The sequence below is a fragment of the Otolemur garnettii genome, unplaced genomic scaffold (assembly GCF_000181295.1).
Source record: "Otolemur garnettii isolate 467f Iridium unplaced genomic scaffold, OtoGar3 scaffold00015, whole genome shotgun sequence".
NCBI classification, from domain to species: Eukaryota; Metazoa; Chordata; class Mammalia; order Primates; family Galagidae; genus Otolemur; species Otolemur garnettii.
In genome coordinates this window covers 23326822-23348464 of record NW_003852410.1, presented here as the reverse complement: position 1 = coordinate 23348464, position 21643 = coordinate 23326822, and the positions used below count along the sequence as shown (strand labels likewise).

The 21643-nt window shown below is 42.9% G+C and overlaps 1 protein-coding gene and 1 pseudogene across 1 annotated transcript in view; one reads left to right on the top strand and one right to left on the bottom strand.

Moving 5' to 3' along the window:
- Window positions 1-21643, bottom strand: part of PRICKLE2 (prickle planar cell polarity protein 2) — a 131741-nt gene that overhangs the window by 16512 nt on the left and 93586 nt on the right. The gene's annotated exons all lie outside the window — the stretch shown is intronic.
- Window positions 6958-8202, top strand: LOC105886574 (annotated as a pseudogene).

Below are 21643 nucleotides of genomic sequence, written 5' to 3'. Positions count from 1 at the left end.
ATCAAATATTTGATTTATTTGATTTTCTTTCTTTCTTTTTTGGGGGGGTCATTCTGTTGCCTCATGATAGAGTGCCATGGCATCACAGCTCCCAGCAACCTTAAACTCCTGGGCTCAAGTGATCCTCTTGCCTCAGCCTCTCAAGTAGCTGGGACGACAGGCACCTGCCATGATGTCTGTCTAATTTTTCTATTTTTAGTAGAGACGAGGTCTCACTCTTGCTCAGGCTGATCTCCAACTCCTGAGCGATTCACCCAACTCAGCATCCTAGAGTGTTAGGATTACAGGCATGAGCCACTGCATCGGCTCAAATATTTGATTTTCATTTGTGAAATTCCATGTATTGTATATTTACTATAAAACTATATTTACTAAGGTATTGGAAAAAGTGACTGGCTTGGAAAGCAGGGCAAAAATACCCTGTAAAATACTGGGTGAGATCCCAAATAAACTACTCCTCTCTGAGTCTTGGCTCTCGCTTTCTGACCTTCTTACCAGAGAAGCTCTGAGCCCCTCCTCATTGAGAGTCTATGATTTTGATTCCACCCTCTAAGCTAGATAACCACCATTATCAGATCAGTAAGGATTATGGCAGAGGTATCTTTGCAAAGCATGACCCTGAGGGAACAGTCCCCGGCAGAGTAACTTTTGATAGAGGAGGTAGAAAGGAGAGAGAAGAGAGTTCTGGCATGCTGCCAGAGGTCTGGACTGAAAACAGGAGGTTTCTAGACAAGCACGGGAGACATTTGGGGGCATGATTTGTTAGCAGAAAGAAAAAGAGAAACCCAAACCCAAGATATGTTACCTCATTATCATCCATTAGTCCAAATCTACCACTGCATCTCAAGTAGGTGCACCTGCGAGGCTAGACTTTGCCCCTAGAAATTCATAACCCGATGGCCGAAGCTTACTTCAGGATATAGTCTGGGCACCACCACCATGTCGGGATCACCGGGGTGCTTGTTCAAATGCAGGCTCCTGGGCTCTGTCCCAGACCTACTGAACCAGAACTTCTGGGAGCAGGGGCCAAGAATCTACATTTTCAACAAATTCTTCAGTTGATTTCGATGCTTTCAAGATCCAAAAGCACTGCTTTGAAGTCATGTAGGTGTGAATAAATAACCAGGTCTTCAGCACCAGCTTCTCTCACTTGTAGATGACCTTGGAACGCAGACTCTGAAAAACTGCCTGTTATGTAACTGTCTTGCCAGCGCCAAGCAATGTGCGAGGATTCTGTGACCCGCCAAGCCCAGTCAGAAGCAGGCTTTCCAGGACAATTTGTGTCACTCCTCCCTCCAGATCTTGGCTGGTAAAGACTGATGACTTAATTCCCCGGCTCCTGTCACTAAGTGTGGTCCCTGTGCCAACCCAGCCAGGGTGGACGGCCACGCAGCTCCCCTGGAATCTGTTCAGATGGCTGGTACCTGAGAAACTCAACATGATGTTAGAGACGTGGTAGAGAGGGAGGGACTTGGCTGGGTCTGCCTTCAACCCTTGGCCATCAAAGCTGTGCTTTGCCCTGTCAGCACTTAAAACCCCCAAATATCAGAGCAGGTAGGTGGCCACTCTGGGCATGCCACGTGGCCCCTGTTCTCAGCAGGATTTGGTTCTATCAAGCACCCAACTCAGAGCTCCTACTCTTTTGATGGAAGTATGCTCTAATCGATATAATCTTTGGGAGGACAATTTGCTATTATCTATACAGATTTACAACGTGCATGACCCTTGATCCAACAATCTTATTTCTAGGAGTTTACGCCATGGAAAAATTTGAACAAGTACACAAATGCAAGTAAAAAATTATTTACCACAACACAAATTGTGACAGGGAAAAACTGGGAAAAATCCAAATGCCTAGCAGTAGGGGATGTGTTAAAGGAATTAAGGTACAATGGAATGGTATGCAACTTCAGATGACTTACAGCTGTGTTCATCAACAGAGAACGATGAACAAGGTTCAGTACAATGCTCCCAAACTGAAACTCTTTGAGTGCCAATGAACATTTTGGATTTGGGGTTTTTGGATGTTCACCTGGTAATACGTGTATAATGCAAATACAGACACACCTTGTTTTGTTGTGCTTTGCTTTGCTGCACTTCACAGATTTTTTTTTTATTTACAAATTGAAGGTTTGTGGCAACCCCACATTCAACAAGTCTATAGGTGGTATTTCTCCATTAGCAGGTGCCCACTTTGTGTCTTTGTGTCACATTTTGGTAATCCTCAAAATATCTCAAACTTTTTCATTATTATTATATCTATTAAGGTGATCTGTGATGTTATTCTTGTAGTTGTTTTTGGGGTGCCATGAACTGTGCCCACATATGACAGCAAACTTAATCTATAAATGTTGTATGTGTTCTGACTGCTCCACTGACTAGCCATTCCCCCATTTTTCTCCCTCTCTTCAGGCATTCCTATTTCCTTAGACAAAATAATATTGAAATTAGGCCAACTACTAACCCTATAATTGCTGCTAAGCATTCAAGTGAAAGGAAGAGTTGTGTGTCTCTCACTTTAAATCAAAAGCTAGAGGTGATTAAGTTCAGGGAGGAAGTCATTGTGAAGGTTGAGACGGGTCAAAAGCTAGGTTTCTTGTGTCAGCTAGGTCATGAAGGCAGAGGAAAAGTTCTTGAAAGAATTTAAAGGTCTACTTCAGTGACCATACTAATATAAGAGAGGGGAAGAGCCTTATTGTTGAGGAGAAAGTTTGAGTGGTCTGGACAGAAAATCAAACCAGCCACAACATTCCCTCAAGCCAAAGCTTAATCCAGAGCAGGGTCCTAACTTTTTTCAATTCTGCAAAGGCTCAGAAAGGTGAGGGAGCTGCAGAAGAAGAGTTGGAAGCTAACAGAGATTGGTTCATGGAGTTTAAAGAAAGAAGCCGTCTCTAAAACATAAAACTTTAATGGGAAGCAGCAAGTGCTGATGGAGAAGCTGCAGCAAGTGATCCAGAAGATCTAGCTGAGATCACTGATAGAGCTGGCAATACTAAACAAAAGATTTTCAATGTAGATGAAACAGCTTTATATTGGAAGAAGAAGCCACCTAGGACTTTGGTAGCTAGAGAGAGGTCAATGCCTGGCTTCAAAGCTTCACAGGACAGGCTGACTCTTCTGTTAGGGGCTAATGAAGCTTATGAATTTAAGTTGATGCCAATGTTAATTGATCATTCCCAAAATCTTAAAATCTAAGAATTTTACTAAGTCTACTCTGCCTGTGCTCTGTGAATGAAACTATAAAGCCTGCATGACAGGACATTTGTTTATATGATGGTTTACTGAATAACTTAAGCCCACTGTTGAGACTTACTGCTCAGAAAAAAAGATTCCTTTCAAAATATTCCTGCTCCTTGACAATGGATCTGGTTACCCAAGAGCTCTGACAGAGATGTACAAGGAGATGAATGTTGTTTTTATTTCTGGTAACACAACATCCATTCTGCATAGATAAAGATGAATTTCAAATTCTAAATCCTATTATTTCAGAAATATATCTCATTAAGACTACAGCTGCCATTGAAAGTGATTCTCTCATGGATTTGAGCAAAGTGAATTGAAAACCTTCTGGAAAGGATTCACCATTCTAAATGCTATTAAGAACATTTGTTGGCTTGGCAACTGTGGCTCAAGTGGCTAAGGCCCCAGCCATGTACACCCAAGGTGGCGGGTTCGAATCTAGCCTGGGCCCGCCAAACAACAATGACGGCTAAAAATAGCCAGGTGTTGTGGTGGGCACCTGTGGTCCCAGCTACTTGGGAGGCTAAGGCAGGAGACTCGCTTGAGCCTAGGAGTTGGAGGTTGCTGTGGGCTGCAATGCCACAGCACTCTACGCAGGGGGGACAGCTTGAGGTTCCTGTCTCAAAAAAAAAAAAGAAAGAAAGAAAAGCAATTTGAGATGTGTTTCTAAATGCTATTAAAAAAAAGAACATTTGTTATTCATAGGACATCCAAGTATCAATATTAACAGCAGTTTGGAAGAAGTTAATTCCAACCCAACCCTCATGGATGAATCTGAGGGGTTCAAGACTTCAGTGGGAAAAGTAACATAATGCAGATGTGGTAGAAACAGAAACAGAACTAGAAATAGAAGTGGAGCCTAAAGGTGTGGTGAATTACAATCTCATGATCAAACATCAATGATGAAGAAATGCTCTTGTGGATGAGAAAAGAAAGTAGTTTCTTGAGAAGGAATCTATTCCTGGTGAAGATGCTGTAAACGTTGTTGAAATGACAGCAAAGGATTTAGAATATTCCATAAACTTAGTTGATAAAGCAGTGGCAGGGCTGGAAAGAATTGACTCCAATTTTAAAAACTGTTCTACTGTGGGAAAAATGCTATCAAATAGCATCTTGTGGCATAGAGAAATCTTTCATAAAAGGAGGAGTCAATCAATGTGGTAAGAACCTTTGTCAATGTATTTTTAAAAATTGCCACAGGCATTGCAACCTCCAGCAACCACCACACCAATCAGTCAGCAGCCATCAACACTGAGGCAGGACATTCTACCAGCAAAAGGATTACAGCCCCCTATAGGCTCAGATGATCATTAGCCTTTTGTTAGCAATAAAGTATTTTTAAATTAAGAAATGTACATTGGGTTTTTAAAGACATAACGCTATTGCAACTTAATAGACCACACTATAGTGTAAACATAATTTTAATATGCACTGGAAAACTGAAAAATTCATGTGACTCATTTTATTGTGGTGGTCTGGAACCAGACCTGCAACAGCTCTGAGATTTGCATACCTTCCAAAATCCAAACCTGAGATCTGAAATGCTTCTGACCCTAAGCATTTCAGATAAGCAATACCCAATCTATATACTGTTAAGTGAAAAACCTACATTCTAAAACATTATGATGATTTGTTTTTGTTTTTAATTATACAACTGTCAGCATGTGCCCAGAGACAAATACTAAAGGAATAGTCAGTGGGAGGGAGGAAAATTATGGGACAGTTTCAATTTATACTTTATGGATTTCTGTAGTTTTATGATTTTTTTCAAAAGCTATTTTTGTTTTTCAAGTCTCACTTTGGCCTATTTCCTAAGAGAATTGGAACCTTTCTCTGGGAGATGAAACAAGAATGGTTAGCCCCAAGGTCTGCTCTGTCAGTTCTGGGATACCATGAGGTATGGCCAAAAAAAAAAAAAAAGTAATATAAAAATAAAAAGAATTTCTCCTCAAATCTTATGCTAAGTTATTTAGAGCTGTTTCACTACTGAAAACATGGAGGTGATAGAGAGGCAAGAGAAACCAGGGCAGGTAGTCTCAGATCCTGCAGGCATCTCAAACCATCCTATCTCCACCCACACATCTACTTCAAGGCTGAGTCCAAAGAAAGGGCCCACTGCCTCTGCAGTTGGCTTTAAGTAGGAGCCATGACATATATCTGTGGTCATTGAAATCAGCCCCACTGGGCAGCATGACGCAATTAACTTCAGTGGGTAACAGCCCTGGAGCTGGGCTGCCTCTCATTAACTACACGACCTTGCACAGATTTCTTAACTTCTCCAAGTCTCTGTTTTCTCCTCTATAAAATGGAGGTTCATTGATTCAACAAGTAGTTTGTGAACAGCCACCGTGTTTTAGATTTATCAAATGCCTACTATATGTCGGACAGCAATCCAGCTGCATCAGCAAAACCAAACCAGATGAAAACCCTTGCCGTCAAGGAGCTTTCATTCCAAGAGAAGACAGGCAACAAATAAAATAAATAAGTAAAATATATACTATGCCAAGTAGTGCTAAGTGTTACAGAGAAAATAAAGTATGGAAGAGGTAAGAGGAGTGGTTTGCAGTGGAAAACTCAGAGAATAAGAACCCACCCTTTCACAATGAGATAATACCTGACATAATGCTCCTGGGAGAGGCCCCTCCCATAGTATTACCACTATTACTGTCCCTGCCACCATTGTGCACCCTCTCCCCTTCCTGCCCCACAGCCAATTTTTCCCACTGATATCTAACAGGAGGCACTCTTGTGAGCAATGGTGTTGAGCAATTTTACATATCCAAACTCATTCGATTCTCATGAACCAACCCTCCCCTAAGAGTGGATATTGTTATTTTTTCAAGAGAGGAAGCTGAAGTTCCAAGAGGTTGTTGGGGCCACCCAAATCACAAGGAACATTCAAATCCTGGTTAGACCGACCAAAGTTCTCAGGAGAGGCAGCTCTTCTGCCTTGGAGGATCCCAAATCAGGAGTGTATGGATTGTCCAGCTCATAGCAGCCCCTGCCTTCCTGAGGACCTGAGCCTATGGTGCCCTTTGGCACCACCTGCTTGCTGAGCTATTCCAAACCACCTTGCTGAGCACAACCTGGAAAGGCAGACTTGGAAGCCTCACCTGTTTTCTCTCTTGATTTTGATTTGTGGTTTCATGTCTCCCACTCAGCCAGATTCAGCTGCCTGTCTTAAATGGGTTCTCCTGCTTCAAGATGGCAGTAGACGCTGAATATACTGGGACCCTCACCGGTGGGCTCGGGGTTGAGGTGGGTAGATTAACTGAACAGTGGGGGTCAGTCAACCAGATTTTGTCATGTTTTATATGATTAAAAAAGTTCCATGTTTTTTCACTGCCCTTTTGTAGTGACTGGGGCTGCTCCCATGGAAAGAGCTCCCAGCCTTGTGGAGAAGAGGTGGTGTCAGGGGTGGCCATGGGGGAACAGCAGGAGGAGAATGACCATGGTGGGGGCAGGAAGGGCTGGTATGGTCTGAGAGTGTCCACAGCAGATTCAGAAAGCAACAAGCATTCTCTATACCTGGAACAACTGAGGTGTTCCACAGGCACACAAAATACCTCTCACTGGGCAGTCAGTACTGCTGGTGGATTTCACATTCGGTCCTTGAGCTGGACAGCCACTGCTCATGCTGAGTGGCTAGGAAGCCCTCTCATGGAGCTTGTAGGGACTTGAAACCTTTGTCATGCCTCTAACTCACTGGGGAAAAAAATGGTTGAAGCAGATTGCCTAGGAAAGCTCTTCATTGGTGGGTTTAATACAGAAACAAATGAGAAAGCTCTTGAAGCAGCATTAGGCCAGTACAGATGAGCAGTGGAAGTGCTCTTGACAAAAGACCAAGAGGATTTGCTTTTATCTTCTTTGAAAGCCCAGCAGATGCAAAGGACATAGTCAGAGACATGATGGAAAGTCTTAGATCAGTGGTTCTCAACCTGTGGATCATGACCCACAGGAACTGTATTAAAGGGCCACGGCATTAGGAAGGTTGAGAACCACTGTCTTAGACGGAAAAGCCATCAAAGTGGGACAAGCTACCGAACTATCATTTGAAAATAATACACGTGGACCACCTCCACCTCCAAGCAGTAGAGGCCTCCAAAAGGTCTTAGGGGTGGAAGAGGAGGAAGTAGAGGAACCAGGGGGAATCCCTCTTAGGAAGGACACAAAGATGATGGGGACTATTCCATGAATTTTAACATGAGTTCTTCCAGGGGACCACTCCCAGTAAAAAGAGGACCACTACTACAAAGTTAGGGTCCTCCTCCTAAAAGATCTACCCCTTCAGGACCAGTCTGCAGTAGCAGTGGAATGGGAGGAAGAGCTCCTGCTTCACACAGAAGAGACAGTTATAGAGGTTCACCTCAAAGAGAACCCCTGCCTTCTCATAGAGATATTTATTTGTCACCAAGAGATGATGGATATTCTACTAAAGACAGCTAATCAAGCAGAGATTACCCAAATTCTCAAGATACAAGAGATTATGTACCACCACTCAGAGATTATACTTACCATGATTATGGTCATTCCAGTTCATGTGCTGACTATCTGTCAAGAGGCTATAGAGACAGAGACGGATATGGTTGTGCTCATGACTATTCAGATCATCCAAGTGGAGGTTCCTAGAGACTCATATGAGAGTCATGGTAGTACTCACATAGTACTCCACCTACATCAGGGTCCCCTACCTTCTTATGGTGGAACAGTCGCTATTATGATTACAGCAGCTCAGATGATGGATATGGTGGAAATCAAGACAGTTACTCAAGCAACTGAAGTGATCTCTGCTCAAGTGGTCATGATGGGGTTGGCAGACAAGACCGAGGGCTTCCCCCTTCTATGGAAAGGGGATACCCTCCTCTTCGTGATTCCTATAGCAGTTCAAGCTGCAGAGCACCAACGGCTGGTGGCCATAGAGGAAGCTGATCTGATAGAGGGGGAGGCAAAAGCAGATACTAGAAACAAACAAAACTTTGGACCCAAATCCCTGTTTAAAAGTGGAAACTATTGTCACAACTACCCAAGGACTACTAAAAGGAAAAACTGTGTTACACATCTTAAATTTCCTGTTAAGTTCCCCTCTATAGGCTTGGCGCCTGTGGCTCAAGTGGCTAAGGCGCCAGCCAATACACCTAAGGGTGGCAGGTTCGAATCCAACCTGGGCCTGCCAAACAACAATGACAGCTGCAACCAAAAAAATGCCAGGCATTGTGGTGGGCACCTGTGGTCCTAGCTACTTGGGAGGCTGAGGCAGGAGACTCGCTTGAGCCCAGGAGTTGGAGGTTGCTGTGAGCTGTGATGCCACTGCACTCTACCCAGGGGGAAAGCTTGAGGCTCTGCCTCAAAGAAAAAAAAAAGTTCCCCTCTATAATTTTTATGTTCTTGTGAAGAAAAAAGTAAAACACATTTAATTTCATTTGAATTTATGACATTGCTTTCGACAAGCAAATGTTAGATGTGTAAGACTTAACTTGTACTAGTGTTGTAATTTTCCAGGTAAAAGTGTCCCACAAGGCCACTTCCTGTCTGATTTTTCCCAGTAAATGAGACAAGCAATTCTAAGATCATCCACAAACATCTAGCCATCTGAAATGGAGAGATGAATCATTCTGCCTGTACAAACAAGATAGCTATTAGAGGATAGCTGGGATATGCTACTCTTAGGATTTCAGGGTTTCTTCAAACTGAAATCTCAGTGTTCTCAATATGAAAAGCCTGAGATCGAATTCCTATATAAGAAAGTGCTATTATCCAGTAAACTCAAAACAAATGGGTAATGCTGGCCATATTGTGCCTTTCTGACATTTCCTTGGGAATCTGCAAGAAGCTCCCCTTTCCCTTCTCCCAGCAAGACCATTTAAGTGTGTGTTAAACAACTATAGAATACTAAATAACAGGTTTGGCCCAAACCAAACAAACAAAATTAACCAAATAAAAGACGTGAAAACAGATTCAGCTTTTGTGGCTAACACAATATAGTGATTTTGACAAAGGCAAAACCAGGGGTTCTCCACGTGGGAAGTGGAACAGCTTTGCTTGCCTGGTGAGGGGAAAATGGCAGGGTGAGAGGGGCTGTGGGCACTTCAAATGCATGTTCAATATTAGAATGCCATAGCATATTTTAAAAGATAAAATAACCACATTTTCACAACACACAACCTCCCACAGAAGGTAGCTTAGTCGTTTAGGATGATGGCAGGGTTTTTCAACCTCAGCGCGTTGACATTTAGGGCAAGATGATTCTTTGCTGTGGGGCTGTCCCGTTTCATAGGACATTTAGCAATATTTGTGGCCTTACTCATTGGATGCTGGTAGTATCCTACCCTGTGACAACTGATGTTTCTGGACATTGTTAAATGTCCCCTTTCGGGGCAAAATCACCCAGGTTGAGAACCTAATAGTTACGGTTAAAAATATAGGATTCAAGTGTTGAGATGTCTGGTTTGATCCACTTGCTAGTTAATGATCCTGACTGAACATGTACTCACCATCTCCACATCTTGGTTCCCTTTTCTGCAACTTGGAGACCATATGAGGCATGTTTTACAGGATTATTATAAAGATTAACCAAGATAACGATACATTTTCTGGTCAACACAGTGTCCCACTTAAAAGGCCTCACAGACTAAGCTGTATTTATGACAATAGATCTTTGTCACCTTGGGGATGGAGAGAGGATAGTCTCTGGATATGAGAATGGGAATGCAAAGGATCAGGAACTCAAGAGGGTGGGGGTGATGATAATGTGGTCTTCAGTTTGCTAAAAAGACAGAATGTCTCATTAAAACAAGACTTGAGAAACACTGGTCTGAACTACTGCTGCTGAAAGAATTGCAGAGGATCTTTCTCCCACTAGAGAAACAGAAGTTGATGAGGAACCAGGAGGGCGAGACCCACTCAGGTGCGGGGGGTGGGGGTGGGGTGTCTACTCTTGTGCTGGCAGTAGCTGAGGTTGTTTGGGCTGAGCTCAGGCTCTAATACTTATATAATCAGATTTAAATATAAGCGCAGGGCTCGTGCCCTGGCTGCTGAGGGGTGCCATATGGGCTGGAGAGATGGGAGGAAAGGCAGCAAACAATGAAAGAGGGTGGGAGATGATTTTGACAGTGCCTGTAGCTGTCATTCTGGGTTCCATCCAGAAAAGCCTGGAAAATCCTTCCCATCAGAAAGAATTGAGCTTTATGTTAAGCCTCTTTTAAGGTTAAGAGCTACTGTCACCAAAGCCCCCTCCTTCTTAAGAGTTTCTATTTTGTGGAGAGAAATATGGAGTAGTAGCTCCAAGTGTCACTGGCCAAACTCCTCTAATTCCCATGCACCCATTCACTAGCTGCGTGACCTTAGACTCTGATCCTTCCTTCTCTCATCTCCAAGACTTGGCTTTTCCCTTTCAGCCCTTTGCCATAACAATATCAACGCCTGAAGTCCTGGTGGTGTTCCATGTCTCTGTTGATGACAAACACAACAAATGTTTTTAGGTGTTTAGTGTGATCTAGGTATTACATTGCTTTCTCATTAAACCCATGAAAGAGTTTTTATAGTGAGAAAATTCAGGCTCAAAGAATTTAGAAAACTTGCCCAAGGTCACAAGCTGGTAATGAAAAGAGCCGAGAATTTATAGGGGTCTAACTCTCAGCACCATCACCTGAATGGCAATATGATGCTGTCATTGCCCTCTGCAATTTCTAGGTGCTTTGGGTAGGATTTGGTAGAGCAAAGGTATCACTCGAGCGCATTTTGTTCCCTCAGAAATGAGCTCTCTTTCTCTTACGATGTGTACTAATTGAGAGAGAGAGAGATTAGGGTGCCAGACACAGAACTAATCACAATTTATCCCAGAAGTTTGGACATAAAGGCACCTGAAGAATTTGGATTGCCTTAATACAGTGTTTCTCAATCTTGTCTGCCTGGTAGTTTTACTTGAGCATTTTAAAACAGTTCCCCCACCCAGACCGAACACCAAACCAGTAAAATTTGGAGTCTTAAGAATGGGGTATAGGCATTGGTACTTTTTTAAACTGTCTAGATTATTCTACATGTGGCCAAGTTTGAGAACCAGTGCTGAGTATTTTTTGCATCTACCTTATAGCTTTCTAGTGGGTGCCCAATTTAACTCTTTTTTACGAGAAAGGAGAAGACCTGGTGACTCTTTAGAGGAAGTGGTAAGTAATCACTAGTGAGGTCAGGGTAGGAATTCCCATGAGGTATTGGCTCCCAAGGACCTCAGACATGTGATGGCTCTTGACATTACTAAAGCTGAGCCTTGGCCACCAGTCACCAAATTTGTCCTAAATTGTGAGCTTACTTGCTCTCATCTTCTGTTTCCTCACAAGTAATGAGACTGTAGGATGACAACATCCCATGATGATTTCTACCCAGTATGTAAAAATTTTCTTGTTGACTTCCTGGACCTCAACATTAGAAAGGTATTTCAACATAAAGTGCCTGAGAGATAGATGAAAGCCTTCTGTAATCATGGCAATATCTACCCAGGCAAATGACAGAACCACTTCATTTTTCTTCCTGAGGGCCAAGCGATGTATATCCAAACAGCCTTGGAGTCTGCTATGGCCAATACTTGTTAATTTTGTGCATGAAAAGTCAGGATTTTGTGATTATTCTTCTGTTTGGCCGTATGTCTTCGAGGCATACTATTTACTTCAGGAAAGGCTTTTGCTTTGATCAGATTTATGTATTTAGTTGCTTGGCTGAGCCAGGATACCTGGGTAAAATTCAAATGTACCATGCATATGAAATCCAAGATAGAAATTTAGGGAGAAATCAACCCTGAAAGGAAAAAGAGGAAGAGCAACAGTAAGAGTTTGGATTTTTTGTTCTTTCCATTTTAAATGGCAAGTTCTCTGCCCTCGATGCATATAGTATCTCTGACCTACTGCTTCCTTGTAGACTTGTATTTGCTTTCTCAACCCCCTCTGCATGTCATCTGACCTTTTCTACTTTAAGACACTCCACTAAAAAGGGGACCAGGGCAGTGTTCTCAGAGGGATACCAGGAGGCTGAATTTGAGCCAGCAATAAAATGTGAGTGCTTCACAACTCCAAAGATAGTTCTCTCCTCTGGACAAGTGCACTCTCATCACATTGGCCTCTTTTAAGCTCCTGGGACTGGATGAGTTCTCTCTTGCCTCAGGGCCTTTGCATGTCAGGCTGATAACCTTCTTTCCCTCTCCCTTCTGTTGCAAGGTCAAGTCCTTACCCAAGTCTTAGTTCACACATCACTTCAGAGAGGTCCCCTAACCATTCTTTTTCAGTAGTTAACCCTTGATATTCTCTGTTCTTTTCCTGGTACTTTGTTCTTTGCACTTGTCCCTATCTGTCCTTCTCTGTTTGCACGTGTATATCCCTAGTCAGATTTTAAGCCAAGCCATTTTCTACCCTGCTCTGCCCATAAAGTTGTATCAGTAGCTCATTTGCCCTCTGGGTGCTAGTCGGGTAAAGATCACAGGCAGAGGTGAGACAGGCCAAAGTGTTTATTTCCCTGGCTCCCTCCTATCAGGGTACAGCTCTACTGTAGCCCTCCACCTAAGGCCTTGGTGCCTACCCAGTGGCCTTTCATTAGGCTTTAATCACCCCTTGAGTATGCCATCTGTTTCCTGCTGGGGCCCTGACCCACACTGGGCCTGGGCCTGGGCCTGATTTATTCACCAGTGTATACTTGGCAACTAGCAGAAGGCCTGGCATGTGGTAGATATTTGATAAATATTTGTTGAATACATGTATATAGAACAACTCAGAATTAAAGTTCTCAAAATATATTTTTCTTCTCCATTCTTTCTGTTTCCAGGAAGATCTTACATGAACCTCTGGTATAGAAAACAGATGAAAGAGGGTGGCTGAAATTGAAGGTGGGAGAGGCAGCCTACCAGAACCTCCTCCTCTTAAATGGCACCTCTAGAAATCCAGCACATTGCAGACATATTTTGGAGGAAAGCTGTGTGGGAGGAAGTAGCATCTTACGCAGTTTCTGCAACTGACATACATAATATGAGGAGCTGGGTGGAGAGCCAATGGTATTTACAACCCATCCCCCAGTAGGGCTTTGAGTTCAGCTCTGGAAGACAATGGAGATGGAAACAGGGCGGGGATAATGCTTTATGACTAGGGTGACCAAACTTTTACCTCAGTAAGGCAGGACAATATGGCCGGGGAGTGGGGCGGGGCAGGGGCTGGGGCAGGGGCAGGGGCAGGGCAGGGCCTGACAACAATGCAAACTTTGATAAGCAGTTCTCCATAATCACTTCTCAACAATTATTTGTTATTATTACAGTTTAACATTATAAAATTAACAAAAATAATATAAAACTCATATTCTGGCAAAATAGCCACATGGCAGCTGAAAACCGTATATTCCCTTCCTGTTCTCCCTCCCGTTCGTCCATTCTTTCTAAAAACCGGGACTTTTTAAAAATGCCGTGGGATGCGGGACAAATTGTTGAAAAGCAGGACGTCTGGTCACACTATTTATGACCCACTATGAGGTTTTAGAATTCTCCTTTTGCAGCAGTCCTCGGTTCAGAGGAACACTGAGATAAAATATGTCCCCTTATTTAATATGCTCCAACTAACATTGCCAGATAAAATGGTGTCACCTGGATGCCTCTACTCCAAAATGCCCCACTGATAAACAGCCTCAGAGGGCAGAAAGAGAAGGAGGAAGCTGTCAGCTTTGTAGGTAGTTCTAACCAAAGGAGTGGGCCACAAGGAGTGGGATGTCTGCTCAGATGAAGACAGCCTGGCCTCCTATGGCTCATGGTTCTCTGCACTTCAGCAAGGAGAGCTTGGTAAGAAGCTGAGACTTGGTTGGCATTTTTCTCCTTTCAGAAAGGAGCTTGAAGCAGATCCACAACCAAGGCCTGGCTGGGCTTGTTTCTGGAGCTGATAATCAGCACAATGGAAAGCTTCCATTATGTTTTCTCCCTTCCTCAGGCCCAAAGCAGGGCCTGTTTCTCTTCCACTGACCCAAAGAACAAATTAACTCCTCTAAGTTGTGGCAAATGGAAATTCTCCAGGAAGTTAATTGATACTGGGTGGGAGGAGGGCAAGGAGGGGACTGGTGCAGGAGGGCTAAGCGGTGAGGCTTGGCTCCATTAGTGGTAATAGGTGTTACACAGGCATAATTAGGCCACAGATTCTGGTAGCCTCTTTCAGCTCAGACAAAGTTGGAAATCAGATACAGGGAGAAGAGACTCTTCTTTCTGGCTGCAAACTTTCCTGTTAATCTAAGCAATACTTGCCAGTTGTGATCAGCACAGGTGGAGATCATGATAATGTCTGCAGAATCGTCAGACTTCACATTGATCCACTGATTCCCACCCTTGCTGTCTATCCCTTTCTGTTAGAATGATTCCAAGTTCAATCTTTTTTTCCTCCTGTTAAGTGAGCCATGGCCTGACTCAGAGTTAAGAGGAAGGTGGCAGGGAGGTAAGTACTCTGGGTGCCTAATGATAAGAGAATATTACTATAAAATCAATATAATCACCTACACATTCATAGGAATGGTAAAACATACCTATAGTCCAGAAAGTAGCAGGGAAGAGGGAGAGAGGAGAAGGGAGTGAGAGAGAAGGGGAGGGGAGGGGAGGGAGGGTATTTGGTGGGACCTCACCTAATGTGCATAATGCAATGCTACATTTCAAAACTATTAAAAAAAGAGTATAATTGTCTTACCACAACAAATAAGTAAGAGAGGTGATGGATGTGTTAATCAATTTGATGTAAGCATTTCACATTGTATATCAAATCAGTACACTGTACCCCATAAATGCATCAATGCACAGTTACGATTAATAAAGAAAAAAAAAAGAGTAAGAAGAACTCTCAAACACTAGTTAACCGTGGGCCAGGCAGGCGATGAAGGGTTTCATGCACACTACCTCATGGTTCCCAGTAGCCCCACATGACATGCAGTACATTCACTCAGGATAATGAGAAATTTAAGCCATTTGCCTGAGGTCACTTAGCTGGAGAGGTGGTGGGATTGCAAATAGGTCATTTTGACCTTGAACACTAAACCCAAATGTGTGCTGCAGCTGGGGTCTGACCAGGAGCAACAGGGCTTTGTGAGCTGCAGAGAGGGGACTTCAGCAATACCCAGCTGGGGTGTGTGTGTGGGGGTCACTTTATGGACATCATGGCCTCCTCAAATTTGGCTCAGAATGACTTAGATGGGGACTAATGGTTTCCAATGGAATTCTCTTCATCCAGGCTCAGCTCTCCTGTAGTCTTGGTACTACTGGCTTATGGGGTGGACTATTCTTTGTTGGTTGTGGGTAACGGACCTGAAATCTTTAGCAATACCCCTGACCTCTACCTACTAGAAGCTTATAGCATCTTGCACTCCCAGCTGTGGACTACTAAAAATGTCTCCAAACTTGCCAAATGTTTCCTAGGTGGGAAAATCACCAGCCCTAGCCACCCACCTCCACTGAGAAGTACTGATTAGACCCCTCTACTCTTTCTGGAGCAGTGTGTGCATATGAGTGTGTTTCTCAGGTATAGGGAACTTCCTGCCTAATCTTTCTGGAACCCACTATTCAAATATAAAGAAAGACATGAAAAAGGTGAGTTATTTCAATCTCTTCTCTTCTTCCCTCTTGTTACTTCCATCTATGAACTCAATCTGCTCCTAAGGAAAAGTGTAAAGATTGAACTGGACTTTCCTGCCTTTTAAAATTGGCACCTCTGATTTCAAAGGCAGCCACTGGGAATTCTGCCCCTGCCATGATGAGGTATGGACTGCTTACTTCTAGGTAGTACAGAATCATTGCCAGAGATGCTATTACCAAAGTACAATGTCAGAATCAGAAGCAAATTTCTATGGGTGTCTCTGCACGGATCACACCCTCAGAGAGGCAGATTTGATCAGGCTGGAGAAATGACTCTAGGAAGCAAGAATCCTTAGCACAGCTGAGAGTCAAGGATGAATTTCAAGGAAAGGCCCAGAGAACAGAAATGCATGGAAGTACAGTCTCTACTCCACTGGGCAAGAAGCAAAATGAACAAATTTTTGCCTTCATTCTTTGTATGTAGGAAAAATAAGAGATAAAAGAAGAGATAAGGTCTGGGTTCTCTGCAAACTAGAATGCCAAATTCTTGGGGAGCCAAGAGTTGAGAAAGACTATTTTATGGAACAAAAAGAATGTGAGGCATATACTTGCTTTAGTTAAGTGGATGAGGAATTCAGCATGACATTTTTTTTTTTTTGAGACAGAGTTTCACTTTGTCACCCGGAGTAGACAGTCATGGGCGTCATCATAGTTCACAGCAACCTCAAACTCTTGGGCTCAAGCAATTCACTTGTCTCAGCCTCCTAAGCAGCTGGGACTACAGGCACCTGCCACAACACTTGTATATTTCAGCATGACATTTTCAAGTTTATAAAAGTTTTTGTGCCATAGAAAACACTAGTGATTTTGTGATAGAAGAGATAGACTTTATCTTCTAAATGGTGGCCCTCTTATTTGCTCAGCCTGATTTGTGACTGCTGCCTCCCAGAAGTGTCATAGTCTCATTTTAGTTTGGGGTGGGCAGATTGGAAGAGATGCCCAGCAGAACAAGGCTGGACACACACACACACACACACACACACAACTACCTGGGGTGCTCAAGGAAGTGCTGGTAGAAAATTGTAGAGGACTGGTGAAACTCTGTAGATTAGACAAACAACAAACCAACCAACCTTAATAAAACTTTGGTCTCAAAAGACCTTTTTGGTTTTCACATTGATTCTGGAGCTAAAACAGGCCTTGTATGAAAATTAGAGCATTTTGTTAAGTACTTTTTCTAAAGCATTCAGTGAAGATATCAAATCCACTAAATATTCTTGGCAAATATCACCTTCTTTCATATTTAATCCATGCTATATATTTAAGAAATATACTATCCACTTGCTTCAGATAATGTGTTCTTAACTTGGTGAGATGCTATTTCCTGTACCAAAAGCTAGTTGATGTCAGGGATATCCTCAGAACTTTTGAGAAGCAGCAAAATTAATTTTCTTTTATCTCAGCAAGAGGCTGGACTCAGGGGTAAGAGAAGAGGCAAAAGGGCTTTGAAGGAGAGATGCAAGTTCTAACAACACATGAGCTGGTAAATATGGTTAGTCCATCACCCAGATACAAAATAAGGAATCTGGGTTTCTTCTGCTCAGTGGTCCTCAAACATAGTAAGCCTATGAGTTCCCAGGGTGCACCTTAAAGATGCTGATTCCCAAGTCTGACCCCTGAGAGATTCTGTTTATGGGTATGGGGTGGAGGCCAAGAATTTGCATAATCAACAAACATCCCAGATGAATATAATGTGGGTGATCCTAGAATACTCGAATTGATGGAGTAGATAGTTGACTACTTACACAGAGAACCACAGTCCCCAAAGCTGGCTCTAGGTTGTGTGTACTAAAAGTGGGGTTTTTTTCCATTGCTCCACAAGGCACTTCATGTATGGGCAGAGGAGGGGAGGTTATGACAGGTGATAGTGCAATCGCCAATAGGCCTCATGCTACCACCAGAACACTCAGGGGAAGATGCATTAGAGCAGTGGTTCTCAACCTTCCTAATGCTGCGGCCCTTTAATATAACCTTCCTGATGTCCTGCCCCACAGGTTGAGAACCTCTGCTTTAGAGGCTTTTCCACATGGCTGAGTTGGCAGGTCAAGGATCTGGCTAGCCTCGAGACAGGATATTCACAAAGTTTGTTTTTAAGAAAAGGGAGGGTCAAAAAAGTACATTTTATTGATGGAAGTCAAAGGACATCAAGATTTTTTTGAGACAGAGTCTCACTCTGTTGCCATGAGTCAAGTGCTGTGGTATCATCATACCTCATAGTAAGCAACTTTAGCCTTTTGGACTCAAATGATCCTCTTGCCTCAGTCCCATACCTGTGACTACAGGTGCTTGCCACAATGCCCAGGTAGTTAGGTCTTTCTTTTCTTTCCTTTCCTTCCCTCTTTTCCTTCCTGAGACAGAATCTCACTATGTCACCCTTGGTAGAGTGCCATGGCGTCACAGCTCATAGCAACCTCAAACTCTTGGGCTTAAGCTATTCTTTTCTCCCAAGTAGCTGGGACTACAGGTGCCCACCATAACACTCAGCTATTTTTCTGTTGCAGTTGTCATTATTGTTTTAGCTGGCCCAGGCTAGGTTTGAACCCGCCAGCCTTGATGTCTGTGGGCAGCGCCCAACCCACTGAGCTATGGGTGCCACCCATTTTTTCTATTTTTAGTAGAGACAGGGGTCTTACTCTTGCTCAGGCTGGTCTCCAGCTCCTGAGCTCAAGAGATCCATCTGCCTCAGCCTCCCATAGCACTAGGATTGCAGGCATGAGCCACTGTGCCCAGCCAGAACATTAAGATTTAAATACAAATGATTTAGGCTAGGTGTGTTGGCTCACAAGTATAACCTTAGCACTCAGGGAGGCCCAGGCCCAAGGATCCCTTGAGTTCAGGAGTTCCAGATCAGCCCAAGCAAGAGCAAGACCTATTTGGACTAAAAATAGAAAAATTAGCTGGGCATAGGGGCATGCACCTGTAGTCTCAGCTACTTGGGAGGCTGAGGTAAGAGGATCACTTGAGCCCAAGAGTTTGAGGTTGCTGTGAGCTATGATGATGCCACTACCCTCTAGGCTGGGTGACAGAGTGAGACTCTGCCTCAAAAAATAAAATAAAATAAAAAACAAAATGAATACACATTATTTTGAAAACTGTCTAAATGTCTAATTCTAGAGGTGTGTGAACCCCCATTCAGTTGAATATTAATGCAGTCATTTAAAATGATGGTTACAAAGCCATAAAAATAAGTAAATGATAGAATACAAATGAAGAAATTCAGGATGCAACCTTTCAGAATGTCTTCAACCTAAAATTAGCAAAAACAAACAAAACAAAACAAAACACTAATATATCAGGGAAAAACTTTAAAATTCACTAAAATATGAACAAGTGGTGAGTTTGGGGTATTTTTTCTGTTTCTATCTTTTCCCTAAACTTTTCTCTTCTGCTTTCCTTACTATGCATATTTTTAAAAATAAAATATACAAACTTCAGTTTTAAAGCCATTTACCAGTAGATGAGAGCTACTTCATTCCCCTTTGTGAGAATCTCAAATTCAAACATTCCAAAAGAAGTATGTATATATTCTTGAAAAATTCACCCTGTAAAATCTCGCACCAGTCTGAAAAGGCCATGAAAATACCCCCCCGCCACCACCACCACTGCTGGCCTCCACCCTGGACCCATTTTTCTAGTCTTGTATTTTCAGGAATAAAATGAATAAAATCAACAATCTTTTCTCCATACAGCAGCCGTGGTTACTGACTCTGGACATAGATGACTGCCCACACCCCAGGAGGTTATAAATAAGCCTCTTGAACAGTTATCAAAAATCAGAAAACTAGAAAAATTTCTCTGGACTCAGAAAACGTCAGCAAGACCATGACATATAGCAACGGTGTATTAGCTGCTCTAGGCTGGGCTCTGTTTGCCTCCGATCCCACCTTGCTCTGAGGTTGTCCTCTGCTTCCCAACATTCCAGAAAACCCAACCAGGAAAAGAAACGAGGGTCAGATTGTCTCATGACTTCACTCTGTTGTTTTTCATCTGGCTCCGGGTCTGTGATGCAGGGGTGACCTGTATAGCCATGAAATGAAACAAGAGGGCATGGCTTCCCTGTGATCACAGAGGACATCATCCCATGGGACCAGTGGGAAATGTTCCTCTGGACATCCTTGGCACTAAGCTAGAGGGTTGGGCTCCATGCAATCTCCCTTTCCAAAATATCTCCTTACTGGCCTGAATCCCCTACATTAAAATCACTACAGGCATACCCTGGAGGTTTGTCTACATAAAACCACAGCTAAATTATATAAGGGAAATTTGATGTCAAATTCCAATATGGTGGGGCTTCTGGAGGAAGGGGTCAGATCAGGAGGTCAGCCCAGATTGGTGGCACACCTCTGGGGCAAGAGGAGATGCCTGTGGTTCTACCTCCTTGGAGCATATCCTCTTCCTTTGAAAACCCTAATTTCCCTTTGAGAATCCCATCCTCTCCATTCTTAGTCCTATAGTTTTGATGAGCGTGACCTCACTGCCTAGTTCATGGGATGGGCACATGACTCTAGCTTGACCTACCAGAGCAATATTCCTACTGGCCATGGAGGCTAACAATTTAACAATTGTTAGGTGACCCAAGCCAGGCAAATGAGACTTGATTCTGGCACTTTGGGTGACACTATTAGGAATGAGAAATTCATTTTCCCCTTTAGCGGATGCTAACAGATGTTGGCCTGCAGTAACTGATGGCCGTCTTTGCTATCCCTGGGAAGAGCTGGCCTGAGCAGGAAGCTACGCAGAGAAAATAAGAACTAAGAGATGGAAAGAAATCTAGTCCCAATGACATCATTTGGGCCCCTTGAACTAAAAGTCTGTGAATTTCACTGTTACTTGATCAAAAACAAATTTTGTTTATGGCAAACAAGATTTTGACATTTCCAAATAAAAGAGATCTGTAATCCAAGGAACAAAGCCAATTCCTATGCTGTTCTCAAGTATATCCTAGGCTGGCCCTGGGGTCAATGCACAGGATTTAAGTTGAGTTCTATGGGGTTTTTTTGTTGATTCGTTTTTGAGATAGAGTCTCACTTTCTTGCCCTCTAGAGAGTGCCACAGTGTCTCAGCTCACGGCAACCTCAAACTCTTGGGCTCAAGTGATTCTCTTGCCTCAACCTCAAGTAACTAAGAGTCCAGGCACCTGCCACAATGCCAGGGTATTTTTTTTTTTTTTAGAGATGTGGTCTTGCTCTTGCTCAGGCTGGTCTCGAACTCACGAGCTCAAGTGATCCGCCTACCTCAGCCTCCCAGAGTGCTAGGATTATAGGTGTTAGTTACCACACCCAGCTGAGTTCTAGGTTTTTGTATCTGTAATTCCAGACTGAGCTGCACCTCTTTCCTAGTGAAGGGAATGCATGAAAATATCTGAGCCATACAATTCATGAGCACATCTGAGGTGTGGCCACTCAAGTAACTGGTATCAGTTGGCTAAGAGGCTTTATCCAACTATACAAATAAAATTTGGAATTTGGAAGAAACAAGGATCTACAAAAACAGGACCATGAAAATATTAACCCTTTTAAATAGAAAAACCTATTTGTTATATATTGCATTAGACTGTTCAACAAATTGGTGCATTTATTATATATTGCATTAGACTGTTCAACAAATTGGTGTAATAAAACTGCAAAAATTGGGAATGCAATTTAATAAATCTCCTGGTGAACTGCTTCTTAAAAAAAATAAAATTTGGATTGAAAGAGGGACTTTACCTAACAAATGCAATCAGTATAACCTGGTTTCTTGTACCCTCAATGAATCCCCAACAATGAAAAAAAAAGA